This window comes from Ictidomys tridecemlineatus, chromosome 11, assembly GCF_052094955.1.
Source record: "Ictidomys tridecemlineatus isolate mIctTri1 chromosome 11, mIctTri1.hap1, whole genome shotgun sequence".
Lineage (NCBI taxonomy): Eukaryota > Metazoa > Chordata > Mammalia > Rodentia > Sciuridae > Ictidomys > Ictidomys tridecemlineatus.
This window is the reverse complement of record NC_135487.1, coordinates 46,243,958-46,265,237: the sequence shown is the minus strand read 5'-3', so window position 1 is coordinate 46,265,237 and position 21,280 is coordinate 46,243,958.

Genomic DNA, 21,280 nt, shown 5'->3' with positions numbered 1-21,280 from the left:
AATCATCTGAATCCTATAATGACCTTTTGAAGTAGATTGTGCCCACATTAATGACCTCTTACTTAAGAAAAATCACAAGCAACAAAAAGTAAAACTTCTTCCCAAAAGGTACACAGTTGGTTAAAGTCATTTCAGGACATTTTGGGGCAAGTCCTTTTATGCTTGGTTGAACTGTATTTTATAGAAATGTGAATAAATAAGAGCTAGGAACATCACTTGGGGCTGGAAAATCAACACCAAACAAAACAGGCATAGCCTTTGTCTTCATGGAAATCATAGTCTAGAAGAGAAGACAGGCAATTAACCAAATTATAATACCATGTGGTAATTGCAGGTGACTAAACCCAGTAAGTGACATACGGAGTCACAGGTCAGGACGCCTTGATTCATACAATTTTGGCTCCAACTGCAGATTTTATTTCTTACATAGTGAAGTCTCTTCTGGAAGGTAATTAATTCACCAAATTATCCAGGATTGACCTATCTGTGAACCCATTTACCTGTTTTCCTCTTCTCCCTTGGTGTGTGTGTGTGTGTGTGTGTGTGTGTGTGTGTGTGTGTGTATGCTGAAAGATAAAATAATGGTACAGGCAGACTAATTCAAGAATCACTGCAAAGAATCCCATTGAAGGGGTTAGGGTTCTGAATATGTTCAGAGACATATAGTGGAAGTGACCTTTTTGCAACTTGAACTTCTTGACATTACCAAATGGTTCCTGGAATAGGTGAAGGAAAGGGGCAGGATTCTTAAAAATACATATATATATATATATATATATATATATATATATATATTCCTACTTCTATCTGGATGAATCATTACTTTATGTGAAATCAAAATGTTTCAAAGAGATTAGAGAAGTGATAAATTTTATAAAGCTTGAGCCAGAGTTATTGTAACTTCAATTATAATAACAAACAAACTATAGGGAAAGACAATGTTTCTTCATTTGATTTCTAAATCTGGAAGAGTATGTCACTCTTATGAATGTGTGTGTGTGTGTGTGTGTGTGTGTGCGCGCACGCGTGTGCGCTTGTGTGCACATGTCCACACACATGAGGAGAGAGAGAGAGAGAGAGAGAGAGAGAGAGAGAGAGAGAGAGAGAGAGAAGAGAGAGAAAGAGAGAGAAGAGGAGAGAGAAAGCCACCATGTGGAAATGTCCATTATTCTAGTGGCATGCTGTGGCATGCTCTGCCATGGTTGGAGAAAAACGCTTTTATAGGACTTCATTCTGAACATTTTTCTTGTAGTGAGACTAGGATATCAACATCTCAATCCTACCTCCTAATTCTTATATTAATGATGTTTTCAGCTACGTAAAGCTCAGCAGTCAAATGTGCAGCTTTTAGTACCAGGTTCAAGTCCATTTGAAATATTGACTTGAAGAACAGTTTTATGGATATATGGTTTGAAATACACAAAACGATGTCATGAAATGATCATCTCTCACATTCCCAATATCCAGTCTGTAGGCTTCCCCTTGGACCTCTCGATGGTGTTGACTTTCATTTTTTTGGGGGGTGGGGGTGGGGGGGGCAGATACCAGGGATTAAACTCAGGGGCACTCGACCACTGAGCCACATCCTCAGCCCTATTTCATATTTTATTTAGAGACAGGGTCTCACTGAGTTGCTGAGTGCCTTGCTTTTGCTGAGTCTGGCTTTGAACTTGCAATCCTCCTGCCTCTGCTTGCTGAGTCACTGGGATTACAGGTGTTGGTCACCATGCCTGGCCTTTGACTTTCACTTTGGACAGCCTTGTCTTTCTTTCCATTCCCCAGCTTCCCAGGCACTATGCTTCATCTGAATGCCTGCCTGTCACTGGGTCCTCCTTGTTTTTTTCATTAGCTCCTCTTTCCTTCCTCTCCAAGTCTGGTTTTTGTCCTTTAGACAAATTTTTCTCTGTTCCTTAAAAATGCTATAGCACAAAATAATTAAAGAGTGTGGATTTTAAAGTGTAAGACTGTAGAGTCACACTGCGTGCATTCAGCACAGGGACTAGCACATAGAGAGCCCAAAACAAAGATCCATCAACATCATCCTTGATGTCAACATCCTCCTTCTTGCCATTATCATTGTCATCATCATCATCTTTTCCTTCCTGGAGTGTTACCACAGTCTGTAAGTCTAGCTTTGGCCACCGACCTCCCAGCTTTCCATCTGTCAGCAGACATCCACTGGCACTTCTATTGGCATCATTGAAGCCACACACCTAATTCCAAACTCAGTCTATCTTTCAGGAATTTGAATTGGAACTAAATTCCTTGTTGTTTAGGTTCATGATGAATAGGGCCTCTTATTACCCAGTTGAGAACTTGGTTCTAATTTCTAACAGTGTCTGAATAACAGAGATCCACATAGCAAGTGAGGCAACACAGACTTGTGGCCTCCAGAGAGTGCCTAGAATTTGTGAGCATTTCTGTGTTTGAGGTTCACCCATGCACATGCTGTCTAAATGTAGCCCACGGGTCAGGGCATACTACAGGTTCAAAATCCTTTCTCTCACAGGAAATTTTCTTTCTTGGCTTAGAGTGGCTTGCTTGATTTGGAGCCACAGCCATCCGAGAATTGGGATGTATTTGATTCCTATATGAGAGACTGGACAGACCTTGGTCCCCAGCATTAGGCAGCAAGCTCAGCAGCATCACTGATACTCAACATTCATTCTATCTAAGACACCTGAATCCTATCCTTTTCTGTATTGATTTATTTCTGCATTTCTTTATTTGCTTGTATTGACTCAAATGTCTTAAAGTGACTAACTTCAATGCATTTTATTTTCCATTATTCTCTGTCTATCCATATTAAAAACTATGAATTCACACTGATAAATTAAATTTCAATGCAACAACAAATGGGTCAATTCTATTATCTTCCTGTCTATATTTCCAACTGTCTGCTTTAACAGTGAGCTATCTGGCTTCCATTATCCTTGTATTTTTCCTTACTTAATCAATTCGCTGGCACTCTATCAGTCTCACATTGTCATTCCATTGCCTTCTCCATGCAGATGACCCGTTTATTCTGCATGAGCTCCAAATAATATATTAGTGTACTTTCTGTTGCTATAAAAAATGCTTGAGGACAGGTACTTTATAAAGAAAAAAGTTTATTTAGGTCACAGTTCTTGAAGAAAGGTCCATGTGTGAGGGATAACCTCATTGTATAACAATACACTCTTGTAATAACTAACCCACCTGTGAGGCCAGAATTAATTCTTTGGGAGGGTGGTGCCTAATGAATTAATTACCTTATATTAAGTCCCACTTCTTAAGGGTTCCATCACTTCTCAACGTTGCCACAGTTGGAATGAACCTGTTTGGAACATATTCAAATCATATAAAAATCATAGCAAACCCCAGTACTGGGTCTCAGCCACCTCCCTCTCACTTGAGTCTTCACCCTGCTCATGCTCTGATGCTCCATGCAAGGTTGACTCTCTAAAATACACACTCTTCCTCCTGCTTGAGCTGATGTCAAATCCCTGCCCACATGGGTGCCTTTTGCAGTCCCTATGCTGGGTTCTCTTTTTTGTGTATATATTTTCCAGTCTTCTTGAGCTTTAATACCCACAGCAGTCTGTTCCGCAGGGAGATGATCATGAATGAGACCACCTTTAGCCTCTCAGGGTTGATAGACACACTCCTCACCCTTCTTGGGCTCATACTCATTTCTCTGGGACACAGTGTGTGGTTTTTGTTGTTGTTGTTGTTGTTGTTGTTGTTGTTGTTTTGTGGTTGGGAGGGCAATGGAGGAGGTTTGTCTTTTGCCATGCATGATTTCCTAACTGCCTGGGTCCCCATCTAATAAATGACCTTTTCTGAAGGGGAAGGAATAGGAAAGAGGAAGAGAGAAGGATGCAGCAATGACCTGTTAAGGTCTATAGACAAGTCAAAATAACACGTGGTATTTTGCCAGAGAAATGTTAGAGTTCGTAAACAAGTCTGGATGGTGCCTGGCAAAATGCCAGAGGGAGTGGTTTGAGAAATAACAAAAGCAAGCCATTAAGTGTGGAGATTCCTTATTGGTTGACTGATGTATCTAGTTTATGCTAATTAGATAAGCTGTGCAAAATGTATAAATAGCTCTGTTGTCCTACAATAAACGGGCTCCTATTCCTGCTGCATCAACATACATAAGTTATTCGTCACCCCCCGGTTATTCTGCTGCAGCCGGACTGCGGCAATGACCCTCTCTTTTAGGATGGATGTGGACTTCTGGTCTACGTGTGGGCTGTTGCACTTTAGCTCTATTTACTGTTCGGGCTTTGCATTTCTTCCTTATTTCCTACAGCTGGAAGGATCTGTGCAAGCTTAAGCATGTATTTTTTTTAAAAAAATGTTATATTTTACTCAGCATATTTTAATATGCTCTGTACAGAAACAAAAGTATTCCTGGATCAGTCCATTCTGTTACGGTGAATATAATGACACCAGCCGAAATCAAAAGAATAGGTAAAGAGTTAAAGAAATAATGGTATATGGTGGACATGAAGATACATTTGAGAGTAGAGTAGAGTAAAAGATACTGAAAGCATAGTTGCTAAAGTGGAGAAAGTGAAGGACAGAATATGGTTCATGATGAGGTTGGAGAGATAGGAAGCATCCAGACTACAAAAAGGCTGTGTTTGTAACCTAAAAGAATGGGAGATCTACTCTGATGCCCTTATTCTCTTCTATAGTCATCTTTCAAAGGTAATGAGATGCTTCCACCAATAAGGTTTTCTCTTTTCCTATCAGATAGCCAAGTTAATGAAATATGGCTAAAACAGTGACAAACTATTAAGGAAAATTCACCAGGTCTTTCTTGTGCCAGATCCCAGACTTCTGTCTTCAATCCCTGCCTACTCTTTCTGGTTCCTGGTTCTGTCTTGCTTGAAGTTCAGCACATTTCTAACTCTCCAGAAGCTTCTGAAGGGAAGTCCCAATGCTTATTGGACTATCTGTCCTAGTGCTACTTCTGAAACCTCAGACAAAGCCTGTGACCCCCAACTTAGTCCCATTAATGTGGGCCCCCTACCAAGTCCCATATCACTTTGGTGAAATTTCACTTGACATATTTTAGCTAGAGACGTGGATCTTTGAGGACAATGGCATTTTCTGTTATCATTAACAAACATCTTTCCCCCCACAATGACTAGAACCTCATCATAAGTTCTCTAGGATGGCATTTGTATTTTATTTTTTACTTGCTAATTGGGAGTCATTGATTCTATCTTTGCAAAGAGACCGCTTTTGTTTTTCAATTAGAAAAGCTGAAAACAGAGCTCATAGGAAAGCGTGGATTATAAGTACATGGAATCTCATCTGAGGACAAATTTAATTAACAAGCATCTATAAATACTCAGTGATGGTTAAAATGCTTGCAGGCTGTGCCATGGTGCATGAATACAATTAATTACAGAAATTTTTTTTTCAGGAAAAAAGGAGATGAAATTGAGGAATAGAATAACGAACAAATGTGTAACACTTCAGCTGTGTCCATATGTCCTTGTGTTGAGGTCTTTAGTAAACTATTCAGATAAAGGATTTACAGTGAGAACAAAACACTGAAGTGGCTCATAAAATCTCTGAGAATCATAGATGATTGAGCTTTCCTCTACAGAGAAGGAAAATGCAAGGGGGACAACTCTATGAAATCTAAGAGAATTTGGTTTTCCAGTCCTGGTTACTAGCTGTGTTGCTATAGGTAAGCAACCTAAAGTGTGTTAGGAAACATAGACATGAATATGGAAGAGACATTCTAAATGCTTAGCAAATATGCCATACAGTAGGCATTCAATTCATGTTAACCCCATCTCCTCTGTGTGAGCCACAGCTAAAAGCCCACTTCATCATATTTAAGTATAAATTGATTTTTGAAGCTGTCCTTTGGGAGTGGATGCACATTAACTTTGCTTGATTAATTCTGTAAAATGAGACAAGTACTTTGAGCTGCCAATGGTTTTCCTAGTTCTAGGAAATTCTGTATGTCAAAGTATATATAAGAAAGGCATATTACACAACTGAGTCTATGCTTCTTCAAACTGTTTGCCTTCCTAGCTCTCCACTCCAACCCAAGGGACCTACGGTACAGACATGAAATTGGAAGATGGGATATGACTGCCCTGTCATTCCAATTTGGCATATCACAGACACAGGGCACAGTGGTTTCCTTTCCCTCCAATTGTGAAACTTTTTCCTCAAGTAATATTCAAGAAAAAAAAATTGGAGGGCAGGATATTGTGATATATATTCATTCATTCAATATGGTTTAAAATGTTATTATTTCTGATTATAAAAATAATATCCAATCATTCTAGAACATTTGATGAATATAGAGTATTATTCCAAAGAATATAATTATCTAAGATCCTACCACACAAATAGGCATTTTCTTGCAAAATGATTCATTAAGTGCCTACTCTGTAGCCATGCTTGGCCAGGCACTGGGTATCAGTGATATTTGAGGCAAAGTTGTTGCTTTCATGGAGTTTGTTTTAGTGGGAAAGAAAGGAAATATGAAAATAAAGACACAAATCAATTATTAATCATGATAAAATCTGTAAAGAGAGTAAATAAGGTGGTGTTTTGCAAATAGTGGCACATTAGATTCAGTGAAGTGGATAATGTAACTTCTCATTTATTTAATTAAGTGTATTAAGGATTGTAATGCAAAAAAAAGAGTACATGTATAATGGCATAAGTTGGCATGATAATGTAACTTCTGAATGAAATCTGAAGGAGAAAAATGAGGCTTACATAAAAAAGTTGTAGAAAACCTTCCTGGCAGGAGGAAGATCAGGAAAGAAGTTTGTGGAAGAGAAAGGAGGTCAGAGGGATTAAATGTTGTATTTTAGGGGAGAAACAGTATAAAATAAAATTATGACTTGGGAAATTAACACTTTATTGTATATTCTTCTAATATTCCTTCTATACATAGACATAACATTATCCTGATCATTTTCTCATAATAGTAAGTATTTTCCTAGTGACAACAGGCCTTAGCCAACCCAATGGGGGGTCCAGGATGAATATTTCCTGTTGGCCCTTGTGGGTCCTAAGTGGCTGGCCCATGTACTCCTGATTTGGTTGGTTACTAGATGTGAAATACATTTATTTACAGGATAATTCTAGAGTTGAGGAAGACCCTGGAGGAGCTGATAATAGCTAGATACTCCCTGTTATTTACACTCAAGCACAGTTAAGAGAATCAAATGAAGCACTCTATGAGACAGGGTGTATTGCTAAAACTTTAGACAGGTGTTAGCTAAATAATAATAAGAAGAACATGACTATTGTACTGAGTTACAATCTGTTATAACCAGAGATGTGTCCATTGGGGTTTTGGTGCCTTAAACAGAACCCTCAAAAATAGTAATTTAAAGCAACAACAATTTCTTTAACTCCAGAGTCCATTGAGTGGCTCAGCTCAATGGTTCTCTTATCCAGGTCAGGTGTGGCTAAGTTCTGTTGGACTTGCTTGTACACCTGCCATAGCTGGTGGGTTGACTATGGGTTAGGTGGCCTAAGAGAGCCTTCCTCATATGTCTAGAAGTTGGCAGGATTAAGGAGAGAATGGTAGGGGTGATTGAGCTGTGTGTGTTCTTTTTCACAAGCACACTAGACTCTTTCACACGGCAGTGGTCACAGAGTTCCCGGGTACAGTGCAGTGTAAGCCCCCATGTGCAAGTGAGCTTCAGGGTGCAACTGTGTTTCATGACCTGCTTGTGTCATGTTTTCTCCTCTCCCATTGTCCAGAGCAAGTCATGAGGCCAACCTAGATTCAGTGGTGGAGAAACAGCCTTATCTCATAATTAAAGGAGAAAAAGGAGACCACCAGGGACCATTTTTTTTTGTGTGTGTGTGTGATACATCACCAAAGGATCCATTAAGTACATACACATAGGACTGTTGAAAGTCAGGATTCCAGCTGAAAGTCAGTTCACCACAGATGGTTCCAATGAACAAAGTCTCATAATAAGACAATTTACAGAAATGTGGGCAGGATTAAGGAAACAAAGGAGTGGTGAAGGACCCAGATAAGAGCAGCAGGCAGAAGTCACTGTCACCTCTAGGGTTGTCGGGACAAGGAGAAAATATGGGGTGAGAAGTGAGAGTATTGGAGAGACATCACTTCTGATAGGTGGTGTCCGGCCAGGGATCACATAGCAAATAAATACAAGGCACAATGGCACATTCCTGTCATCCCAGGGACTCAGAAGACTGAGGCAGGGGGATTGCAAGTTCAAAGCCAGCCTCGGCAACTTAGAGAGGTCTTAAGGAATTTAGTGAGACTCTGTCTCTAAATAAAGCATAAAAAAGCACCCCTGAGTTCAATCCCTGGTACCAAAAGAAAAAAAAAAAAGAAACACTGTTTTAGCTTGCTTTTCTAAGAAGCACACTCTAATAAAAGCTGTCAGGACATCCTTGATGTTCCTATTTTCCTATCAATTTAATAGGTTCCTTCAGTTCCTTTTAAGAACAGGCTCTGTAAGTTATTTATTTAGGATATTTGCCAATATTTGAATTTATAAACTGGTTATCTTATGGCATATATTTTAATATTTTTAGCTGTATAAATTAATTGTTTCTGACACCTCTAAACTGTAAAACTTGAGAATTTATTTATTTATCTTGCTTATTAAAGAATAAAAATCACTGGAAGAAGGCTCAAAGATACTTTAGCCCTGCATCTTGCACTGATCAATGCATGCCCTCTGTAAGTGGGGGCCTGGCACCTGCTTGCCTCTTACATGAAAGCAAGAGCTCTCTGCCCAAGTCAGAGTGTCCCCATTGTGCTTAAGGGTGATCTTTTCTTGACTAATTTAATGTTCTGGATTCTACCATTTACTTAAGAATTGCTATGTTTCCATCAAGATGATTTGGGCTGCAAATAACAAGAAGCATTTCTCAGCATAGATTAGACAATAAGGACAATTATTATTTCTCACAAGAAGTCCTGAGGCAAGGTAAGCCTTTAGGTTGATTATTTCAGTAGATCAACAATGTCATCAAGGTTTTCTTTGTTTCTCAGCTCTACCATTTCAGGATGGTGACAGCAGTCCCATGAATCACATCCAGATACAACTACATATAAAAGGAATAAGTGTTTTTTTTTCTGAAAGGTGCAAAATATTTTCCTAGAAACAGCCCAAGAGACTTTCCATTACATTTCACTGGTCAGAATTAGAACTGTCATGATAGTCTGAGATCAACCTTCTGGGAGAGAAATGGACACAGAGAAGTCAAGTTCATGGACCCCATTTATGTTTCCTCTCTCATTTTTCCTGTATCTCTTCTTAGCATACTGCACAGAGATGGGTTTAGGAAAGGAATGTAGGTGTGAATAAATGTAGGGGAAGAGTAATCTATTAGGTCTCTTTCTCCACCTAGAACATCAAGGGTTGATTCCTCACTTGGAAATATTTGGCACATATTACATGTGGTGGAGTGACTTGAGTCTTGGACTCTGAAGCCCAACTGTTCAAGCCTGATTTTAAGCTCTACCTTCACTATTTAGATGATGTTAATAAATTACTTATACACTTTGTGCTCTTCTTTTCCTATTTTAAAAGTAGAAATTTAATTGTACCTATTTCAAAAAATTGTTCTGAGGTTGCATGCATACATGGATGCTAAGGTGCTTACAAAAATTCCTGGCATGCTGTAAAGTATTATTAAGTACATCATTATTAAGTAATTGTCTTTTCCTCTATGTGAAATTAATTAGCTTTAAAAAGTAACCTTTTCATCTTTTTAATGAAATAAGAGTAATTTCCTTCAGTTTAGTTGTAAGGATTAAATTAGGTGTATATGCAAGTCATTTGCACTAAGTTCATGTTCAGTAAATTTTGTAGGTAGCATTATTCAGTAGGACATCATGAACTTTGAAATCTATTAAAATAAATTCAACTCCATGATCAGCGTCTTTTTGCAGGTGAGGCCCCTCTTTTCAAGCTTAACAAGTGGAGAAAAATTCTCTGATAAAAAATAAGGAACAAATTACTTTGTTTCATGAAAGTTTTAAGGGTTGAGTGAAATAACTTTATCTATAGTACCTTTCCAGTGGTGCCCAGCAAGGCTTGTCAAATTTGCCAGGTGACTGAGCACATTTACTTGATTTATGTAAGGGTCTAACCAGTTCTCTTTTGCTGAGAACTTGCCTTCACCCAACCACTTTTCTAGAGTCTGTGAAGGATAGTAAGAAGCAGAAGATGTGGCCAGTATGAGCTACAGAGGTTTATTGCTAACCTATGACTGGCAGACCAGTCACCCATTAGATAGTCAGTTGCTTTGCAGATGTTCTGAGTGAATGTTCCCAAGGAAGCCCAACCCTATCCAAAAGCACCTTTGCACAGATTTTCAAAATTCTTTGTCATATGAGTTTAATAGTGAATAGCAAAGATTTTCTTTTATTCCTTTTCATTTATGATGGTTTCCAGAGTTCTCTTGAACCCTACATTGAACAAAAGTTAACCCAGGTTCCACAGTTAGTATTTTATGAATACTCCCAAGGACTCTCATTTCTTGAGACCCCCCCTTACAGCAAGCATTTTGAGAAAGTCTGGACAGGTCCTAGCCCTAGACTGTGCCTTCCTATCTCTTTGCTCCTGATATGGGGCCATGCCCATTTCTTCTTTCTCTTCAACCCATCCTCAAAGAAAAAACAAACTGCAGAAAGATCGTCTCCTCTTCCTCAAGCCAGTAACTGAACATGGTAAGATGGGGAGAGTGGCAGAGCCAGAAAAAGAAGCTGCCTTGACTCTGCCAAGCACTCTTCTGTGCTGCCAATTCCAACTCTTTGTATGCAGACAGTCTGTGCAGCTCCAAGGAGGACCCGCTTCAAGCACCGCATCTGCCCGGGGCTCTTTCCCAGTATAGTTTACTGCTCTGCATTCCTCCCCTGATGGTGTCGCTTTCTGATCCCTCTCCCAGCCCTCAGCGACAGCTTCCTGTCAATTGATTCTCCCCCACAAGTCTTTTTTTGACAAACTCAGAGATGCAACAGCTGGTCACCCTTCAAGACTTTCACGTCTCTGCTGCCACGTACACAGATTTCTTTCTTCTTTATTGATTTTTTTTCCCATTTCTCATCTTCTGCTTTGTAGGGATCAACTAACAGTTTACACTGTCTTGTATTGCTCAGTTCTCTCTATTTGAAATCCCTACCTTGTGGCAACTTCTGCACATATGGGCTTTCCAATTATAAAATGGTAAGAAACAATGAGAGCTACTAATGTGTCTTTGTACACATTCTGCCTCACCGTTCAAAAAATTATTTGCACAAGCAATCATATCACAACCTCTCTCTGAGGTGAGCACCTGATGCAGAAATTTATTTTTAAACGTTTTTCTGAATTATGGTGTAGATTCAAAGCAATAATTTAAAAAGTTTAATTAATTTTACAAAAGTGCATCCATATTTCTACCATGAAATTTGTAAAAAGAAATATTAATACCCCTGAACCCCCCTGGACCGGCTTTCCTTCTCAGTGCTCTCCTCCTCCCCTTGGGTTTCTAATATAGCTTATGTTTAACAAATATTTTTTGGATGAATAAGTGAGCGAATGTGTAACTTCTACATATCAGGTATCTATGGCTCCATTGGTCTGCAAGGCAATCCCAGTGAACTATAACCAAAGGAATAAAACAATCCTGTGTATCACTAGTGGACAGTGATATAACTGAAAACCATAAGATTTTATGAAGCCAATAAAAAGCAGACAAAAGGAGCAATGTGCCTGGCATGCCTCCATTGCTCATGGGAATGGAAGCTCTTGTTCAAAGAGATGCACAGGAGATTGCAGTAAGAGCATCCCTGCAATCTGGATTTCAATATTCCTATGACTGAAGAATAATATTTTCTGAACAATATTTCTAGAATACCACAAATTCATGTTTTATAGAATGCTTGGTAATAAAATAATTATATGAATATAATAAAATAATAGAAATAAAATGTAAGCCCAAATATGATTTGTGCTTATAAATCTACATTTATAAAAATAAATAAAATGAAATTAAAACAAAACATTGCAACATATTTGATGCTGATAAATTATATTAGGTATTTTCATATTCACATTTTTTTGGGGGAAATTTAGGGAGAATAAGTTTCTCAAAATCCTCAGGCAGAATTCTAATCAAAAGAGCCCTAACAATACAAGTGCCTCCCTCCATCCTGTCACCCAAAGACCCTTCCCACTCATAATATTATTATCACAAACCTTATAATGAACAGACAAAAAAACTGCACTAGTTTGGGGAATAAAGACTAAGAAATGATCATTCAAAGAAACTGTTAAGAATTCCTGATAAATCTATGCTTTTAGGAGAAGTTGGAAGGAAGAAAAAGATTTGACTCTAGAGGATTAACAATGGGGCTAGGATGTGAATAAGAGGAAGGCCTAGGAGATCATAGCACATATTTTGAAATAAATTCCCACTGGTTTAATGACCTGAATGCAGTACAAAATATAATCAGTAGTAAATGGGACCATGGTGACTTCAGTAAGATCTATTAAAGATATATTTGGCTGGGGCATTTCAGCAGTACCTGGCTCCTAACTCCCTGGCGCTATCATAACAGAACCCTGGTCCACAAGGTCTTGGGTGGGTTAGGGTAGGGGATTTGGTGTAAGAGGAACTATGTCTATGCTCTAAAACTCCCAATCAAACCCATTGAAGGGGATGAGAACATTGAGAGCTAATTAGAAACCATCACAGAATTTACATAATCAGAACACCCTGTGTTGGGCAAGATTGGTCTAGATCATGAGGACAAATAAAATGCCACAATGAGAAACAAGTTGGAAGATGATTCTCCGTGGTTCTTGTGAAAAGTTCCAGGATAGGTTCTGGCATTAATTGTGCATTCTTTGTAATGTTAGTTACTAAAGTGGCATATGGCTGTTTTGTTAAAGCCACATAGACACATGTCTGCTCAAATAAATTAATGTTCCCATCTCAACTGGATGTTTTGGCAGGAATAATGCACTTGCCAGCCAATATGTAGACTGACCCACAGAACGCCCCCAATGAAGGGTCAAAAGTGAGACATTGTATATTTTGCTGGTAAGCAGTTAGAGGCAGTCTGTTTCCCTTTAAATATTTTCATATCTATTGAGCTTTACATAACATCCTATACAATACACTTGTGTTAGAATTTGAAAAAGCAGAGACAAGCTGGGAAATGGTACACAGACTGGGAAGGTAGACAAGAAGTGTTTTTTAAGTGATCTGGATGTCCTAACCAGCGTCTATCTCATTCCTTTTAAAAACAGAGACTCACTCTAAAGATGAGACGCTGGTGCACATGGTACACACATAAACATGTATGTGTATCACCATCTGTTTACTGGAAAGTTTGTAAAATTTGGATGTTTATATGAGTGGAAAACAAATGAACGATATTTTGTGCAAAGACTTTTTAACCCATTTAACCCTACCCCAAATCTTTTCAGACTTTATTGCCAGACTAAATGATTTCCTGTGTCCCCTACTCCATTAACCATAGGAGTGTGTAGGTACAGCACAGTGACTCTGTTTTCAGTGTCATTTATTCAACTACACTACCAGGAATTACCCTCACTCCATTTACACAGGAAACACTATGTAACCAAAACGAGTCACATTTACAAGGTAGAGTTGTGTGAACAGAGATACATAATTATATTTTAGGAAAAGTGAAAATTTATTTTCAAACTTCAGTGATTATAGTTCTCTGAAGGGGAACAAAATATAGCCAAGTGGGCTTTCTAATCATTCAGGTCCTGAGTTCAAATTCTCACACCTTTTCTTACCAGTTGTGTCATTTTGGTTTGTCGCTTTGCCCTGAGTCAGCTTCCTTATTGGTAAAAGGATCATAAGTATAATGATTCAATAGAACATGTGAACAACTCTCAAAGGCCTTGTGCTTGATAATTATTCAAAGACAAGTTAGAAGACCTGATAGTGTGTGCAGCACCATGTGAACCTGGCTAGACAGGATTTCTGCCTATGTGAATCAAATTATCCATGCTGTGTGCATGTTGAATGTGCCTTGGTGAGTTCCACCTTCATGTATACCTACAAAGCTCCAATTTATAAACACAAATAATTGGAGGGAAGGCCAGTGCAGCAGAGGAGGGGAAGGGAGGGAGGGAGGAGTTACTGGGGACTTAAGTGGAGGTAATTATATTCCATGCATGTGCAATTACCTCAGAAAGAATCTCACTGTTATGTACGGCTATGATACACTAGTAAAACCTTAACAAGAATTTGATTCTCCTCAAACTTGGTTAATAAGCACGTTGTGGATTTTGAAAAAGGGCATGAGGGAGCTATTCATACACAGTTACATTCTTATGAAGGCTTTTTGCAGGAATTATTTTAGAGGAACCTAATTGTGGTAACACTTTTCTAGACACTATGGAGTTCAGAAAACCAATTGGCTGAGAATCTACCCTCAGATTATCTGAAATTCAATTTTACCAAAATTTCAAATTCCACATCTTATTAATTATTTTTATATCAACAAAGACATCACTTCCCAGTAAGTATAGATCCACCTCTTGAAACTTGTTTTTGTTTTGTTTTAGTATAACAGAATAAGACGTTTCTCTGTCTCCATTTCAGTTCTTTCTTCTCTTTCAATTTCTGTCACCTCATGAACTACATGTACTTTCCTGTCTTCCATGAAATAAAACCAAATCTTGGCCATAGTCCTTGACTATTAATAGTAATGTGGTTCTATCGTGTGTTATGTATTCAGTATATTAGCATTATTTTGTTGGGCATAACTGTTTTGGGACTGGGCATTTGTATATAGGATTTTTTTTAAAGTCTTAGGTGTTATATTGGTACTAAAATAATCTTTTGTACCTCAGCAATGATTTAGACTCTGAAAGATGAGGCTCATAAGAAACTTGAGGTTCTAGGGATAGCACTTCAGAAATTTAGAAACTGCAGTGACTGAATAAACAATGTTTCTACCCAAGTGTATTGTGCTCCATTTTAGTGGAGCTAAATAGAAAATTAACTTAAGAGAGGAAACATTTGGACTTGAATTCTTTTGAACTTTAATTAAAATGCCAATTTAATTTTTGGAATTTCCTTTTACTCTGGGAATTTAATGATTGATTTAGAATGTCCAAACAGAGAACTGTTTGTATTGTAGGCAATGCATTAGCTTAAGTATATTTCTGCTGCCATTTGGGCACATGATGTAACCTGTGATGTGCTGTATTGGACAATGTGCCTCTGCATAATTTGAAATGGGTGTCAGAACAAAGAATGTACTTCCAGTCCAGGCACTATGTGGTCTTTAGTCAGTTTAATTGATAAACTCCACCGATCCACGTCCTTGATCCTCTCAGTTGGAGGACTACTAGGTGGGCCAGAGAGATCAACAAGGAGAAAAGTTCACATAGACTATCATGAGAAAATGCCCTCTATAGAAAACTGTAATGACCTCCTGCTTCTGGATATCATATCTGAATTATCCAAACTTGGTGCTCTTGGTGCAAGGACTACTCAGGACCATTTTTTAGTTGTTAAGCTGAAGAACTTCTACTTTAGGAAGGCCACATACTGGAAGTTGACTGGGAATTCATTGTTAAGATCAATGAATTAAAAAAATAAAATTATTTAATTATAGGAAAAAGATATTTTTCTTTCCTTTTTATCTCCAGTCATGAAATAGATATCCCTTCTTTCTTGGAAGAACTAGAAAGCACCTTTGTTACCTGTCCCCCACTGCCACTCATACTCAGATCTAAATAATTTTCACTGCCACTCACTCTCAGGTCTAAATAATTTTCTTCATCATGGCTTTATCTAAGATGACAGGCACTTTGCTCATTAAAGCACAGTGCATTTCCAAAAGGTTATACAACTTAAAAGGTTTGAAATTCCATTCTGCTCTTAAAGCCCCAGCCACACTCTTTCCAAAACATTTCCATGTATACAGAAGAACATCATACTGCTAAAAGAAACTTAATTCCTCAGAGAATGAATGGCCTTGGTGCTCGAACCCTCACCAGACACCATCTACTTAGGATGATAAGGAGAAACCATTAGTCCTAAGAGGAGAACTGATTTCTGAGGGCAGATGTTACCACAAATCGGACATTTTTTAGGACTTGTGACACAAGTTCTAGAGGTGAGAAAACTGACAATGGAAGAGATTGGCAGACTTCCTCAGGCTCATATGGCTGATACATGACCAGAATCCATAATCTCCAAAGCAAAAAAACCCTCTGTCACCTTTGTACCTTCTTTCTTTAGGATTTTTGGAATAATCTGGAAACCACAGAAGCTATGATGCTGATGTTATGCTTCATATCTGTCTAAATTGGCCTCCAAGGGCATTAATTGGGTCTAACTTGAGACAGGTCTGAGCAAAGTGTCTGAAACTTTTGGCAGCACCTTACACAAGTCACCAAGCACAGGGTTCTGTTGCTATGACCTTCCAGCACATACTAAAGGGCTAGGGTATGTATGAGAAGCTGTTATTTGTTCTAAATAATGAGTCACTTTTCAGGATCACCAACTCCCTGCATTTTAGATGCCAGTCTCCTCGCGCACATGCTTTATGCTAAAGCACCTGTTGGTGATGGAGCAGGAAACAGTTGGCAGTGAACTAGGAGTGTAAGAATCTGAAGGTAACTAGGTCTTATTACCGTATGCCTGCATAAAAATATTATTTGCCTACTGTGGATGGAGGAACAGAAGCCTTGTGTCTGCAAAGATATGAACATTTGTTTGGGAAATTTATGTTGATATATAACAGCATATGGTCTTTTTCATCATGGATTTATGTACAGGAGGCAAGCTTCATGTTCACAGTTAGAGGCATTAGAGATGGAGCCATGTGAAGTGACCCAGCCTGTAGCTGTTGGCATCTGTGATGAGAAGAACAGTGCCTGGCATGCATACACCATCACCTTCCTTCCCAAAGAGGCGAGGACAGCATGCCTCGTAAAGAATTTGATCTTTGAAATTATCCAAGAGACACCAACAGTACCCTGAGATATGGACTCTAGCAAGAACTGCTGTAAAGGACCCACAGCATTTCAGAGCAGTCTCCTGGCATGGTGACCCAAACAAACACATAAAGTGAGGAGGAGCAAGAATATATTCCTAGGTCTTGCTAAAAATTAGAAAACATTCTTTATACCTGCTCTAAAAGATGAAAAGTGAGAGACCTGAAAGACGCCTGTCAAAACAAGTCTGTCAATAATTCAGGAATTGTTTTACTGTTTTTTCTAGATTTGGTATTACATTTTTCCTTATCGATTTTCCTGGATCCATATTTATGCTATTCATTTCACAAAGAGTTGTGGGGTTAAGAGAAAGCTGGGTTACATTTAGAAGGCTGGGGGTTTGAAATTAGAACACTTAGATTCAAATTCTAACCCTGATATTTTCAGTAGTGTCCTGGAGTAATTTCAGAACTCAGAACCACATTTTCTTTATGTGGTGAGGTTAATCATCGCCATGTCATTGGAAAGGTGTTATAAAGCTCAAATGTAGTAATAAGCATGAAAATGCTTTTAAGCCAAGAGGAAACATTGGAAGGAGGTTGAGGGTGCGGAGAAAGAGAGAGAGTGAGAGATAGAGAGAAGGAGAATAAATAGGCATATTAAGATAAACTATGTGTGTATCTGCTAGTTTGTTGGATTGTCTTGACAAAATATTGGTCATTCCTCTGTGCATCCACTTCCCTGAGGTGTCCAAGTTTCCTCTTCTCATGAGAACACCTTCTAGGTGGGATGATGGCCCAGCCTAAGAAACTCATTTTAACGGATCACCTCTGGAAAGGCCCTATCTCTAGATACAGTCACATTCTGTGGTACTGGAGTTTAGGGCTTTACACATGAATTTGGAGGGACATGTTGCAGTTTTATTTCTTTCACATATTATACTTAGGATTTCTGGCTTTGTGTAGATTTTTTTTTCTTGGCTTTCTTCATCATTTATAAGATAGAAGAAACAGGTCACATGCTTTCTTTTAATTATTACATTCCAAGACTGTGGGATTAAATCTATTTTATTAAAAATTTCAATAAACTTGGAAAAAAAAAGACGGTAGCTTCAGTTTGAGGCGAAATATGAGAGAAAAGGAATTCTCAAACACATAAACACACAACCTCTATAAAATACCATGGTCCAGTTGGAATGTTTTCTTCACAGGCTGCAAAGAAACCCCATTTGAGGAAGCACACGTGTCAGCATTGACACGTGTCATGATAAAGCACCTCATTCTTGCTGCTTCACTCTGCTTGCTGACCCATTGCCACCTCTCACCTGCCTCTCAGGCTTCAGCTTCACTCTCCTGGTTCTACAGCTGCAGGATGTTCTCCTTTATACAGCCCCATTCCTCACTTTTCATTACTACCTCACAGCCCAAGACTTCCACAGAAAGTGCTAAAGCAAAGATGTGCCCTCTCATTTAACATCAGAATCTCTCCTTTCTTCACAGCTAAAATCTTCTGTGCACAGCATGACCCCAGGTGTGGGTCTAAGTAATTCATTCACTATCTACTTGCATTTACATGTCACAGGTGTGGAAAGTGATCACAGGACTTACACAACACTCACTTGTCCTCTCTTTTGATGAGAAACCATTCCCCAGTAGGAGTAGCTGTGCCTTCCTTATATTTCCTCGGGTCTCACATCTGTCTTATTGTATGCAACTGCTCATACATTCTCTGTCTTCCTTGCTGGACAGCTGCTCCCTCAAGGCAGGGACCATTCTTCATGACTTTTTGCTTTAATTTAGCACAATTCCTGTTGTGGAGTAGACGTTAAAAAAACTACAAATGACAGGGTTATCTAGTGGTTAGAGCATTATCCTAGAGTGTGACTGCCTCCATTTCTGCTACCGTTTGATCTTTGGTAAGTTACTTAGGCCTATGTCATCTCTAAAAGGGAGATAATAATAACAATTATCTCAGAAATTTGTTGTGAGGATTCCATGAGTTAATATCTTTAAGCATTTAGAAAAATACCTGGCACACAGAAAACTTCAGAAAAGGTCAGAAGTTGCTATTATAATTTTCAATTCAGTGACCAAAACTTAGTTGGTGGGATGAGGGAATGAATGCACGAATGCATTCTAAATAGACATTTGGCAATATTTTGCCAAATTAGTGTCACTAATAAAGTTTGGGGCATATTTTTTTTTCTTTTAAAACTCCATCAAACATCTAAAATGTCTTAAAACATGGACCATGGATCATTTGTGCTTTATTATCTGATTTGTCTTGTCAGCAATGACAACATGAGGCCTATCAGAAACACTATTCTGGCAGGCCTTTTTAAAGAGGGGATGGGTTTTTAGAGGGGTGTGTATTTTTCCTAGCTTTTCCAACAGTATCTGGAAATGTATGCATATCAGAAACTTCCTTTTCACCGCATGTTGATGTATCATTTTTTAAACTATCTTTCCCAATGTTGCTGGCATGTAGTAAGGCCTTTCATTAGCATTTAATGAAGGAACGATTGAATGCCATCGTGAAAACAATTTGATGAAGTATTGCTGTTCATAAAGTTCACTGCTAGGAAAATATTGGAAAATTACAACTGGAAAATAACTGGAGTCAAACCTAGCTGCAATCTTGGAGGTAGGCATGAGGTTGTAGAAGCCATTTAAGTTCTTCAAGCTTCAGTTTCTGATCAGTAAAATAAAGATAATTATATTCATTTTATGGTGCTATACAGATTAAATGATATAGTTAAGTTGAAATACTTGCTGCATAGTGATATCAGTGAAGGTTTTCATTTCCTTTCCTCTGGTGAGTCATCAGCAAAATGGGGATGTATTTTTGACATTTTTCAGTTTCTCATGGTCATAAGGGGATAGAAATGATAAATGAGACTGTGTAGTTATGAGCAACTCAGTGGGAAATGCTCTCCTCCATATCTCTGAAACTATTTAATAAAAAAATCCATGTTAAAAAATGTCAACTTTATGATGGAAAATGAATGCCAAGAGCAGAAAAAATTTTTTTTTCAGTATTAAAGTTTGGGGTCAATGGATGGAATCTTAACTCTTGATTAGTCTATAGATCTACAAGCTGAAGATTATCTGTGAACTTGATCAAGATTGGAAATCTCTGACCTGAAATAAACTTTGCAAGGTCAGTATAACTTATAGTCATTTCTACTAATCATATAGACAAAAGAGTAAAAACTGAATTTGCTGCATTCGAAATGATATTTACATTTTGACCTATTTACCCTTTAATTGTTATAGAAAAAACTATTGTCATTTACTTATATATGGGCATCTGTCACTTGACTATAATTATTGTTGTGTGTTACTTGGAAGGAGGGCACTGCCCTGGGAGAATGGATATATGGTTTCTATTTCTTGTCTTATCCTCATTGGAACCTTGGTCAAATCACAGCATCCATCTAATGGCCCACAGGAATATAGGGCAGGCTTTCTCCCTTAAAGAGATGAGGTTTTGTATAAGAAATACCCATTTTTACCCATATGTTCCAAGTAGAGAAGTCAGGAGAAGTAAAGGCTAGGAAAGCAGTGGTTCATTTTAAAAGAAAGATTGTTGGCTTCATTTATGATAAATGTCATAGGAAAAAAGCCACATTCATCAACCATTAATCTGATTAAATTTTCATTTTGTTGTTGAGATTTTGTTCCTTTAAAATTTTTGAGGTGATATGTGGAATGGAAATTAGAAACTAAATTATAAATCAAAAGGAAATTTCCTTGTTTGACTCAAGCTTATGATTTTCTTAAGTTTCTTTGGGCAAATTATTTAATCTCTTTTTCCCTGTTAAAAAGTGAATGAACTTATTATCCTAGATAATTTGTATATATTCTCTAATAAACAAACTTGAATTTAACCAAAACTTTTGCACTCTTATTGGTGCCAGATACTATTATTATGATTTTTTTACATCAAATAATAATTCTTGAGATGTTGTGATAGATTCTTGACATTATTGTAGAAGGTGCAGTCTAGTGGCTAGTGGCGATGGTTATAAAATATACTGGTGAGCTAAATACAATACAAGAAGTGTTACGGTATCACCATAGAAATACAGGGGAGAGGTGGCTGAATCTGCTTGGGGTACTGGCAAGGTCATCAAAGGCCTCAGAGAGAGGATGACACAGAATTTGAGTTTTGAAGCATGAACAGGATTTCTGTAGCTGGAGAATTGATTAGCAAAATAGAGAATGGATATAAAAATATTTGGTAAAATTTGAAATAATAACATATTACTGTTATGCTACTTACTATTTGTGATATTTTTACAGTGTCCTGCTCTAGATGTTGTAAATAGAATA